This window comes from Pongo pygmaeus, chromosome X (genome assembly GCF_028885625.2).
Source record: "Pongo pygmaeus isolate AG05252 chromosome X, NHGRI_mPonPyg2-v2.0_pri, whole genome shotgun sequence".
Taxonomy (NCBI): domain Eukaryota; kingdom Metazoa; phylum Chordata; class Mammalia; order Primates; family Hominidae; genus Pongo; species Pongo pygmaeus.
This window is the reverse complement of record NC_072396.2, coordinates 31,161,403-31,175,018: the sequence shown is the minus strand read 5'-3', so window position 1 is coordinate 31,175,018 and position 13,616 is coordinate 31,161,403.

Sequence of the window (13,616 nt, the reverse complement as noted above, 5' to 3'; positions counted from 1 at the left end):
GAGACCAGCCTGGCCAACGTGGCGAAACCCTGTCTCTACTAAAAATACAAAAATTAACCGGGCGTGGTGGCAGGTGCCTGTAATCCCATCTGCTTGTGAGGCTGAGGCAGGAGAATTGCCTGAACCTGGGAGGCAGAGGTTGCAGTGAGCCAAGATCACACCATTGCACTCCAGCCTGGGCGACAAGAGTGAAACTCCGTCTCAAAAAAAAAAAAAAAGAAAGAAATTATGAATCTCAGTTTCCCTTTTTTTCCTCTTCCTTTTCTCCATGCCCTCTTGACCTGGAGCCAAGAAGGGGTCTTCCATGTCCTTGGAACAAGGTTACAAGCCGTAGGGTCCCATGATATCAAATTCTGTAAACTCATTCACTAGAATAGTAGCTTCACTGCTCTGCATCGCATCTTTCCTCTGGCTCAGGGATTGTCAAACTATGGCCCATTGACCAGATCTAGCCTGCTGCCTGCTTTTGAACTCCCACAAGCAAAGAATGGTTTTTCCAATTTTTAAATGGTTAAAAAAAAAAAAGCAAAATAAGAACGGTATTTTGTGATGGGTGAAAACTATATAAAATTCAAATTCAGTGTACATAAAATAAAGTTTTATTGGAACACAGCAGTGCCCATTTGTTTATGTGTTGTCTCTGGCTGCTTTCACACTAGAATGGCAGAGTTGAGTAAAAGTGTTAGAGAATATGGCTCACCAAAGCCTAAAACCCTTACTGCCTGGCCCTTGACAGAAGAAGCTTGCCAACCCTGCCTAACAGTAGTGCGTTGTCCATATAGTGGTTGCTTGGCTTAATTCAGGTTCGCTGGGAAGGCAGACTCTGAGATGGAGATTGGTAAGTTTCTTGAGGAGTGGTCTTGGGAACAACATCTGTGATGGAGTGAAGGAAGCAGAAGAGATTTCCACAGAGGCTTCTGCCCATCTCACAGGGAGCGCTGGAGCTAGGGTGACCCTTCAAAATGGTTACAAATGGAAACAAGAGGGTCAGCTTTTATACTCCAGCATCTACCAGGAGCTGAGTGTAACCTTAGCTGAGGCAGTTCAGTGGAGGGCAATCCCCAAAGTAGGAATCGACTGTGTCTTCAGCAGCCAAATTCCAAGCAGCTACTGGGGGAATGAGCTTCTCACACCGAAAGAGCAATCTGGGTGGAGCAGCGCTCTGCATTTAGCAGTATTTGTATTTGTAGAGTGAATGGATATATATATATATATATATATAGGATATATGTTTTTTCAAAATATATACTATTGTGTAAGGAAATTTGGTTTTGAAATAATTATTAGAAATGTTATTCACTGTTTTAAAACTATCACAATAATAACTGCAATGTACTAATTGCTTGCTCTGTGTCTAGCACCATGTTAAGAATTTTACATGAATTATCTTACATAATTCTTATAACAATCTTGTGAGGTGGAATGTCTACTATTATCCCCATTTTACAGATGAGCCAGCTGAGCTCAGGGAAATTAAATAATTTGTCCAAGGGCACACAGTAGATAGTGGAATTGGCTTTGAGTTCAGTTTTATTTAACTTGAAAGCCCTGGTTTTTAACCACTATCACCTGCTTTTTCTGTTCACCCCTCTATTTGTCTCACTAAAGATTTTTTTTCTTCTCTGAGTGGAGTCAGCTCATTAATTTCTTATGTTATCTCATTTTTCCTTTTTAGTGTTTTGCTTGATATACTATTTATTTGTATGTCTTCCTGCCCAGAACATGAACTTTGATTTATCCACATGCTTTTCCACATCCTAAACATTACTTGCACACAGCAGGCAACCATTTCATATTTGTTAAATGGATAAATATGTTTTGATCATGTTGGCTACCGCATTTGGTGATTGAAGTAAAAGACCATCAATATGAAAACCAGATAATTCTGACTAGAAAAAAAGTGCTATTGAGGTTTTCTCAAGACATAAACTAACTAAATAAATGAGCCTAATTTATTATAGCAGGTTAATAAATGGTACAATAGAATGCATGGTTATTTTCCGTTGCTTCCCAAGAAATAATCTGTTACAAAGTAGGCTGCGTCATTTTTTTTCAATGAATATTTATTTGATGTTGTGTTTTTGTTTTGTTTTGATTTTTGAGTTGGAGCACCGTGTATTAAGCATATGGAGGGAAGACATACATCTGTGTACACACACAGGAGTAGGCCCTGCTCTCTGAAAACTTACCATATTGTCAGGGAGACCTGAAAGATAACTAAGGAAGAAGTAACAAAGCCATTTATTAGGCAAGAACTTGGCAAACTGATACAAACAGGAATAAGATGATCAATTATTGCAGCTCAAGTGTAGTGAGTGCTGAAAAGGAGACATGGTAGGGAGTTCTAGACAGTGGGGGAGCCCAACGTAAGAAAAGCTTCCAAGGGGGAAGTGATGGTTTAAATAACTCTTGAAGAACAAGATCAGATCTCAGCAAATGGGTAGGAGAAGTGTTCAGGCAGAAGTATGAGAGGGTTTAGTGCAACTGGAAACTGCAAGTCGCTGGCTGTAACTGGAACTGAATGAATGCATGAATAGGCAGGATATTCGTTTTTTAAATTGCTATTGTGACAAATTAATAGAGTTTAGTGGCTTGAAACAACAAAAGTTTATTATCTTACATTTCCAGAGATCAGAAGTTCAAAGTCATTCTCACTGGGCTAAAATAAAGTTGTGGGCAGGGCTGCCTTCCTTCTGGAGTCTCTAGGAAAAAGTGAGTTTCCTTGCTCTTTCCAGCTTCTAGAGGCTGGCAGCACTCTGGCTCTTGACTTTGATCTCTGCTTCCATCCTCACATCTCCTTCTCTGACTCTGATCCTTCTGCCTACCTTTTATAAGGACCCTTGTGATTACAACTGGGCTCACCTGAATAATTGAGGCTAACTTTCCCATCTCAAGGTGCTTCATTTAGTCATACTTGCAAAGTCCCTTTTGCCATGTAAGTTAACAGTTTCACAGGTTCCGGGGATTAGGACATAGACATTTGCAAAGGGGGAAGGTAGAATTATTCTTTCCAACACAGACAATAGCAAAATCATTTTTGACTCTTAATTGTCAGAACTTTGCCTCTCTAGCACTAATTCTCTTTATTTAAGATGGATAAATCCATGTTTGTTTATATATAAAATAGTTTGCTTCTCTTTTTGTCTCCTGTCATCTAACACTATATATATTTTTTCTGTATACTTTAGCTCACTCTATCTCTTGCTCATTTTAGTTGCCCAGGCTGGAGGGCAATGGTGCGATCTCAGCTCACTGCAACCTCTGACTCCTGGGTTCAAGCGATTCTTCTGCCTCAGTCTCCCAAGTAGGCAGGATTACAGGTGTGTGCCACCACGGCTGACTAATGTTTTGAATTTTTAGTCGAGACAGGGTTTCCCTATGTGGGCCAGGCTGGTCTCTCTAACTGTTGTCCTCAAGCGCTCCATCTGCCTCGGCCTCCCAAAGTGGTAGGATTACGGATGTGAGCCACCACGCCCGGCCAAGACTATTTTCTTAAGTAAGGTAAATCGGATGATTGTAGGAAGAAGAAAAAGTGGCCTGTGGGTCCTAGAAAATCAGGAACCTGGAACTGACAGTCTCCTGTGTCCCCCACCCCTCCCTCTGCGGAGGTGGCATGGATTCAGAGAGGACCAACCTGTGGAGAATGGGATCATAGGAAACCCTGAAAAATTACTGGGTTCCTTCTGTAATCTAGAAGCAGCAGACGCTTGAGGACCAGAAGGTGCCATGCAGACAGAATAATAAGCTTCTTGGTAACCTGTAGTAACATGTGTCCACTGATGACCAATAGTCTATGGCTTGAAGATCATCCACAATCTCCTGCCTTGCCCTTCACTGGCACTGTATGACATTCTAGGACTGTGAACCAACCCTGGGGAGGATTGAAGAAGCCAAGAATAACTGAAGTGAAATTTTCTGCCACCATGGAAGAATGGAGGTCCAGCTTCAGAAATTTAGCCATTCTGGAAAGGAAGAAAAGAGGAAAGGAAGGAAGGAAGGAGAGAGAGAGAGAAAGAAAGAAAGAAAGAAAGAAAGAAAGAAAGAAAGAAAGAAAGAAAGAAAGAAAGAAAGAAAGAAAGAAAGGAAAGAAAGAAAGAAAGAAAGAAAGAAAGAAAGAAAGGAAGGAAAGAAAGAAAGGAAGAGAAAGAAAGAAAGGAAGAAAGAAAGAAAGAAGAAAGAAAAAAGAGAGGTGTTATTAATTATACTTCTGAGTTTGTGGAGAAGTTGAAGTTAATTAGGCTCCTATTCCTCTGCCCTGCCCTGGGACGAAATAACCCAAAGACAGAAACCTCTTACTTCTGAAGTAACATTATGAAGTAACTTCTGAAGTAGCATTGTGAGAGGGACAAATGAGAAACTAGGTTTAGATCTAGTCTAGGAGGAAGAGGCAATGGAAATTAGGAAATTGTGTTTCTCCCTTCCTCTTCTTTCTTTTTTTCCTCTTTCTTTCTCTCTTTCTTTTTCATTCTTTCTCTTTCTTTCTTTTCTTTCTCTTTCTCCTTCCTTCCTTTTTGTTTCTCTCTGTCTCCTTTCATTCTTTTCATTTATTTCATTCATTCTCTTTCTCTCTCTCTCCCTCTTTCCATCCTTTCCCTTCCCTCTCTCACTCTCCTATCCTTTCCATTTCTTTCCTTCTCTTCTTCTCTCCCTTCTTTCCCCTCCTTTCTTTACTTTTTTCTTCCCTACTTTTTTCTCTCTCTCTCTGTTACTATTTATTTTGTTATTTTTTAATTTTTTTTGAGACAGAGTCTCGCTCTGTCGCACAGGCTGGAGTGCAGTGGTGCGATCTCAGCTCACTGCAACCTCCGCCCCCTGAGTCCACACCATTCTCCTGCCTCAGCCTCCCGAGTAGCTGGGACTACAGGTGCCCACCACCACGCCCAGCTAATTTTTTGTATTTTTAGTAGAGACGGGGTTTCACCGTGTTAGCCAGGATGGTCTCAATCTCCTGACCTCGTGATCCGCCCACCTCGGCCTCCCAAAGTGCTGGGATTACAGGCGTGAGCCACCATACCCAGCCTACTGTTTATTTGATAAAATGCTAATTTATGAAATTCCAAAAATATTTCTCCATTTTATTTCATGAAATGCTAATGAATAAGAAGTTAATTCATGAATATTGCATAAAAGAAATCCAAATAGTGATGACTTCTCACTTCAGCACCACTTTGCCTTCCAGATTCCCTGCCAGCAAGGCTCACAATATTCTACACTTGTACAAATATATAAATTTTTATATATATATATATATTTTTTTTTTTTTTTTGAGACAGAGTCACGCTCTGTTGCCCAGGCTAGAGTGCAGTGGCACAATCTCGGCTCACTGCAACCCTCGCCTCCCAGGTTCAAGCAATTCTCCTGCCTCAGCCTTCCGTGTAGCTGGGACTACAGGCGCTGGCCACCACGCATGGCCAATTTTTGTATTTTTAGTAGAGATGGGGTTTCACCATGTTGGTCAGGCTGGTCTCGAACTCCCGACCTCAGGTGATCCGCCCGCCTCAGCCTCCCAAAATGCTGGGATTACAGGTGTGAGCCACCAGGCCTGGCTATACATTTATATTTTTAAACAAATGATATTATACTATTCTATCCTTTTGTCACTTAACTATACACATTTCCATAGGAAGAAGTGTTGTAAAGGGTTTGAATCATATATACTCTGTGAGAAGGACACCAAGACCCCATTCTACTACAGCTTTCTCTAGAATGGGAAATATAGAAATCTGAATAGACAAACCTCAGTACAGGAAAAACAATGAACACTATCTCCTTGTAGGCCATATCTTTCTTAATGGAAAGAATATTCGCATAAAATAAATAAAGCTTTTTCTTTTTTAGGCACCTAGTGTTAGAGAGTGTAAAATTTAGCTGAAACACACAGGCATTACACTGAAATGGACTGACAGATTGACACTGGTCCATTAACAAACTCCTCACTTATAGTCCACAAATTCTAGACTGTATTTTTATGTAGCTCTTATTTCTATGTCTTGTCCACAATGATATTATGTTGACTAATGTGTTATTATGTGACAACTTGACTGGACCATGGGGTGCCCAGATATCTGGTCAAACAAATTTGGTTCTGGGTATGTCTGTGGGGGTGACTTTAAATGAGACTAACATTTGAAAAGGTAGACTGAGTAAAGCACATTGCCCTCCCTAATGGGGGTGAGTCTCATCCAATTAGTTGAAAGCCTGAATAGAACAAAAAGGATAACCCTCCCCTGAGTAAGATAATTTCTTCTATCTGACTGCCTTCAAACAGGGACATTGGCTTTTTCTTGCCTTTGAACTCAACCTGAGACATTGGTTATTCCTTGGTCTTGAGGCTACCAGCTTTCAGATTAGAACCACATCACTGGTTCTCCTGGGTTTCAGGCCTTCAGACTGGAACTACGCCCTGCAGATTTTGGGACTTGTCACTTTCCATAATTGTGTGAGCCAATTTCTTATAATAAATTTATCTATCTATGTATCCATCTTATTGGTTCTGTTTCTCTAGAGAACTCAAACTAATAAAGATTTTATGACAAATTTTCCAGATGCCTTCTTGAAAATAGGATACATTAAGCCTATGGCCCCTTCTTGAGCTATCAGCTTAGTGACCCTATCAAAGAGTACAATGAGCTTGATTTGGCATAACTGGTTTGTGATGTGTCATCCAGTAATTAGTCTTTATTTGTAGGCACTCACCCAACATCCTTTAAACCAGGGGTGTCCAATCTTTTGGCTTCCCTGGGCCACATCAGAAGAAGAATTGTCTTGGGCCACACATAAAACACACTAACACTAACAATAGCTGATGACTTTAAAAATTGCAAAAAAATCTCATAATGTTTTAAGAAAGTTTATGAATTTGTGTTGGGCTACATTCAAAGTCATTCCAGGCCGCATGTGGCCCACGGGCTGTGGGTTGGACAAGCTTGCTTTAAACAATCTGTTTAGCATTTTCCCTTGATTAATACTAAATTCAGGATACATATTTTTGAGATCTTAACTTAAACAAATTTGGACATTTCATTTCTCTAAAATTCTAACATTTCCCTCATTCTGCTTTATATATGGAAAAGGATTGAAGTGGTTTAGTCATCATGTTTGTTAAGCTGATTATACCTTGGGTGGTGATGTGCCTGAATTTGGAGACTTTAATTCATTGAAATGAACTTTGCATACACAAGCGTACATATTTACATATATTTTAGTACATTTCTTGTTGCAAATATTTTAAAATTATATTTCTACTCTTTCCTCTAATTGGAAAATCACTTTTCTAAATACAGTTAAACTATATGTTCAAGGTGGCTTAAGTTACATCTGTTTGTTTTAAAGTAGACTTTATTAGGCCAGAGAAAGATTGTTTATTCATGTTCTGAGCACAGAATCTGAAATTGAAATCACATTATGGAAATACAAACAGGAAAGCAATATTTACATCGTAACTAATGTCATGTGGTGTAGGTAAAAAAAGATAAGGTAGTAACTATCTTCTTATGTTATGAAGAAACATTGCTTTTTGATAAATGACATAGATTGAACAGAAATAAGTATATGTGATTCTGAAAACATTTAGAGCTGCCACTAAAATAAACTTCCCTAAATTATAAAATCATAAGAAGACACAATTGCTATGACGTTTTTACCCTCTGCCAGTCCTCCTGGGGCAGTTTCCCAGTAGTTTATAAGAAGAAGTTTAGGGTGTCTTGCAGCTTTGGGGAAAGAGATTTGGCACTTTTTGCTATCTCTGAAGTTTTTTCCTTAAGGGGTACAGGAAAATTTGGTACCTTCTGATCCCATTAATCGTTTTAAGTTATAGATCAGGATACAGTCTGTTAGATTTAAAGAAATCCTGCATCAAACATGATATCACTCCATGTGGACAATTCACAGTTTAATACAAAAGAAACTGAAATTCTGAATGTTTCAAATATAATCTAGGATTTCCACTCATTTAAAATTAAATTCAAACCTGGTGTGGGGGCAGGTGCCTGTAGTCCCAGCTACTCTGCAGGCTAAAGTGGAGGACTGTTTGAGCCCGGGAGGTCAGGGTCAGCCTAAGCAACATAGTGAGACTCTGTTTCTAAAAAATAAAATTATATTCACTCTTAAATAAAATTAACCTATTTAGTATATTAAATTATTTAATTCATTATAAAAAATATTTCATTAATGAAAATTTGTTGAATTAAAATATCATTATTTTATACCCTCCAGTGAATTAAATGGAGCTAGGAAGTGAGCATGAATGTCCACTAATATAAAAGAAGAGAACAAACTGGACATTATGTGCTTCCTTAGAAACAAAATATCACCCAATGGATGGAACCTGAGTCTGATCAAGCCTCTAAATCCAGCTGTCAATTTTCAGAAAATACAGGGGAAAGATGAATGTGTTAAAGTGCCCCATGAATATGCAGTCTACAAAACTCAGACTAGAGGAAACTAGTGTCAATTTTTTCAATAGGTAAATTATAAGTATAAGAAAGAGATGAAGGGGACAGTTGTAGATTTAAAAAGACTTAAAAGGCATATCAACTTATTTCTAAATGGGCAAGACTGAATTAGAATGTCTAGGGATGCACATTTGGGTGAAAATACCATCAAGAAAGACAAGGACATGATTACTTTGTAAGTCAAGATAATGGTTACTTTTGATGGGAAGAGGGGACTGCGATTAGGACACATGGAGTGATTCCGCAGTGTCTGGCAAGTTTCTATTTTTTAAATTTGAATCAGGATCCAATAAAGTTCATATATTGCCATTGGTTAATATGTTTCTATAAGTATCTTTTAATCTGTAAGTTAAATGTTCATCCTGATTTCTTAGTTTTCCTTACAGTTTATTTGTGAAGGAACTTGGTCACTTTACTTGTCCTACAGTTTTCTAGATTTTGCTGATTATATTCCCAGGGCATTATTTAACAAGTTTTTCTATACTCTGTCTTTCTTTTAAATTAGTAGTGAGATCTATAGGCTTGATCAGATACAGGTTTTATTTTTTCTTTTCCCAAGGAGAATTCATGGGTAGTGTTGTGTCCTTCCATGAGAAGGCACATAATGGCTGCTTGCATGATATTTTATTTGGGAAAATATTATTCCAACTGCTAAATGGCAAGTTTCATACTTTTTAAAAATATTGAAATGTATATTTCCCAGGTGCTCTTTCTGACTCCGTTTTTCTTTTCATTTTTTAAAATATTGAGATTAGGTCTATGTTGCCCAGGCTGGCCTCAACCTCCTGGGCTCAAGCAATCCTGCCAGCTCAGTCTCCCAAGTAGCTGGGACTATAGGTGCACACTACCATGCCCAGCTCCGTTTTTCAACAAATATTTTTACAAGACAAAATGGGTCCAGTACATTGTCTCTATTTATGATACTTTGGAATGTTTTGCCAAATTTAAATGTTGCAAAATTAGAATCTTCTCGGTCTTCTTCTGGTAATGATAATACATTTATCCAATTAAAATTCAGAGCTCCACCAGAATATTCTTTCCACAAGTGGAGATATTCCAAGCCCAATAATAGAATTTCAAAATTAAATCTTGCATATTATTTGTGCTATCATCATTCCATTTGTTTAGTTCCTCCTTTCATTTTTGCAAAGATAAATTTCCAGTCTCTCCTTTTGCAAGTTCTATTTTCAATAATCACAATTTTCTAGAAACTTCAAAGATTTCCAATGACCAAATTTGAGAGTGTTAATTTACATAAAAGTGTAATATTATTGTAAGGCACATAGGTTGATCTACATGGTCGTTTTTCAAAGGTGCAAACATTTCTAAAATCTGACGATGGGAAGCTGAGAAGACTCATGCTGCCATGTTAAAGTACTTTTAGTTTTCAATATTAGTTTCATCACGAACATTTTATAGTTTACTTATTCTGTGTATTTATAAAAATACTTTTCTTTTCTTTTTTTGAGACGCAGTCTCGCTCTGTCGTCCAGGCAGGAGTGCAGTAGCGCATCTCGGCTCACTGCAAGCTCCGCCTCCCGAGTTCACGCCATTCTCCTGCCTCAGCCTCCCCAGCAGCTAGGACTACAGGCGCACGCTGCCACGCCCGGCTAATTTTTTGTATTTTTTTAGTAGAGACGGGGTTTCACCGTGTTAGCCAGGATGGTCTCGATCTCCTGAACTTGTGATCCGCCCGCCTCGGCCTCCCAAAGTGCTGGGATTACAGGCGTGAGCCACTGCACCCGGCCTTTTTTTTTTTTAGACGGAGTTTCACTCTTGTTGCCCAGGCTGGAGTGCGATGGTGCAATCTTGGCTCACCGCAACCTCTGCCTCTCAGGTTCAAGCAATTCTCCTGCCTCAGCCTTCCTGAGTAGCTGTGATTACAGGCATGTGCCATCACGCCGGGCTAATTTTGTATGTTTGGTAGAGACAGGGTTTCTCCATGTTGGTCAGGCTGGGCCCGAACTCCCGACCTCAGGTGATTCACCCGCCGTGGCCTACCAAAGTGCTGGGATTACAGGCATGAGCCACTGCGCCCGGCCTATAAAAATACTTTAAAAATACTTTTAATATTAACAGCTTTCATTTCAACTGGTAGAGTATTACTTCTTGTTTGGATGCAATTAAGAGTTTTGTGTTCAGTTGACCTATTGTATTTTCTTGCTTTCAAAGTTCCTTAATTTAGTGAGAACATTGCTTTTACTATGATGCTGTGCCCTAGCCAAATTAGTAATCATTTCATCCTCTCAAAAGTAAAAACTTCTTCTTCAAAGTTTAACTTTTTAATTGAATTTGCAATAATACTGACATTAATGTCAGATGTTTTATCTTCAATAGAATGAACATTTAAAAGCTTTACTTTAATTACATAAATTGAATGGAAAGAAACCACTATTGAAATTAACCTATTTTCTACTTGAAGCATCTGGGGTTATTTAAGCCCAGATGAAAGAGAGAAATTTCTCTTATGTTCACGGTAAAAGCATATTTATAACTATTGCATTACCTTTTTTTGTACATGACAAGAAAACTCAGCACTGAAAATTATCACAATTAATTTCACATGGGTATTTGATCTCAATGAAAACTGATGGTGTCACATACCTTTGATCTTCTTCAGGTATAGTCTTTTTAAATAAGTATAACGTTTTGTGGTAGTTACTGATGCTTCTTCAGCAGATTTGTGTTTTCATGTACTCAGTAATAACATTGTAACCCCCAAGATTGATGACAAATGTTAATACATATTTTCTCAAAAGTTACTCATTCACCATATTTTCTTGAGAAATGAGAATCCAGTTCTTAGTTACACTTAATACAATTCCTTTCTCATACAAAAGTTTAGTACAAAATGAAAAGCATTACCATACAATAAAATAGATATATGAAAGTAGATACACAGTATTCAACTTTGTAGTAAGAATGTTAATATTTCTCTGAGCATCTTTATCCCATACATGTTTCATATACACCTCGCTTATCATTTTTTAGGTTTCCCACTGCTTTCACTAACTGTTGGCCTGGTGGCACTGTGTGGGTGTGTGGGTGTGTGTGTGTGTGTGTGTGTGTATGTGAGAGAGAGAGAGAGAGAGAGAGAGACAGAGAGAGAGAGAGAGAGACTTTCTCTTGGGTGTACACCTAGGAGTTGAATTGCTGGGTCATAGGTTACGTGAATTTTCAAATTAAAGTGAGAGAGAAATCCATTATCAACAGCAATGTATAAGATGTCTTGTCAAGCAACATCTTGCCAAATCTTGACATGGTAAAACTTTAAATTTATGGCCAATGGAGTATATACAAAATGGTATTTCATTTGGCTTTAATTTATATTTTCCAGACCACCAACAAAGCTGAAAATCTTTTCATATGTTTAATGGCTTTAGGTATCTCCTCTTCTGTAAAATGCTTATACATGCCTTTAACTCATGTTTTCTCCTTTTGAAAAATGAACTTTATTTTTTAGAGAAAATGTATGTTCACAGCAAAATTGAGTGGAAGATACAGAAAGTTCCCATATACCCCCTAGTACTTTGTTACTATTGATAAACCTACATTGACAGATCATCGTCCAAAGTCTATAGTTTACATTAGCGCTCATTAGTGGTGTTGTTCATTCTGTGGGTATTGGCAAATATATAATGACATGTATCCACCATTATAGAATCATACAAAGTAGTTTTGTTGCCCTAAAATCTTCAGTGTTCTGCCTATTCATCCCTCCTTTCCCTCAATCCTTGGCAACCATGAATTTTTTTATACCTCTATAGCTTTGCCTTTTCCAGAATGTCACATAGATGAAATCATGCAGTACGTAGCCTTTTCAAATTGGCTTCCTTCGCTTAGTAATATGCATTTAAAGTTCCTCCATTTCTTTTCATGTCTTGATAGCTGATGCATCTTTCAATGAAATATTATAAACTGTGGTGTATCTAGACAATGAAATATTATTCAGAGCTAAAAAGAAATCACAGTTTATCCATGTAACTACTGAAGAACATCTTGGTTGCTTTAAAGTTTTGGCAATTATGAATAAAGCTGATATAAACATTAATGTGAAGGTTTTTATGTGGACATAAGTTTTAAACTTCTTCGGATAAACACCAAGGAGTGTGATTGCTGGATCATATGGTAAGAGTATATTTAGTTTTGTAAGAAACTTCTAACTATCTTCCAAAGTGGCTGTATTTAATATCATTTTGCATACCTACCAGCAATGAATGAGAGGTTCTGTGGCTCCATATCCTCACCAGCATTTGGTGCTGTCAACGTTTTTCATTTTGGCCATTCTAATAGGTATGTAGTGGCATTTCATTGTTGTTTTGATTTGTAATACCCTAATAACATATGATGTGGAACATCTTTTCATGTGCTTATTTGCCATCTGTATATCTTCTTTGCTCAAGAGCATGTTCAGATCTTTTGCCAATTTTTAAATTGGGTTGTTCTTTTTCATATTGTTGACTTCAGCTTTTTCATATACTTTGAATAACAGTCTTTAATCATGTCTTCTGCAAATATTTTTTTCCCATCTGTGGCTTATTTTCTCATTCTGATGACAGTATCATTCTCAGAGCAAAAGCTTTCGTAATTTTAACAAAGTGCAACATTGATCAATATTTTTTTCATGGCTCATGCCTTTGGTGTTGAATCTAAAATATCATAATCATGCCCAAGGTTATCTAGATTTTCTCCTATGATATCTTCTAGAAGTTTTATAGTTTTGTGTTTTATATTTAGGTCTATGATCCATTTTAGGTTAATTTTAGTGAAAGGTGTAGGATCTGTCTAGATTCGTATTTTTGCATGTCTTGTTGCTTCAATACCATTTTTTGAAAAGAGTCTGTTTTCACCATGGTATTGCTTTTGTTCGTTTTGTCAAAGATAGTCAATTATATTCATGTGGGTATTACGAACAAACAAAATTGTGTATTACATAGGTGCAAAAGTAATTTTGGTTTTGGAAAGTGAATTTTAAATCATTATAATTAGGCTCAAACACATCTTTATTAATCAAAATAGGAACCATTACAACCAACACATTTTTGCCAATGAGAAAGGTTTTTTTTTTTTTTTTTTTTCCTGTAGCGTAAAAATCCGTGCTTTGGGACTCGACGAACTCTTGGAAAGCATTTTCTGCATCCTGCTGGTTGTGAAAGCGTTTTC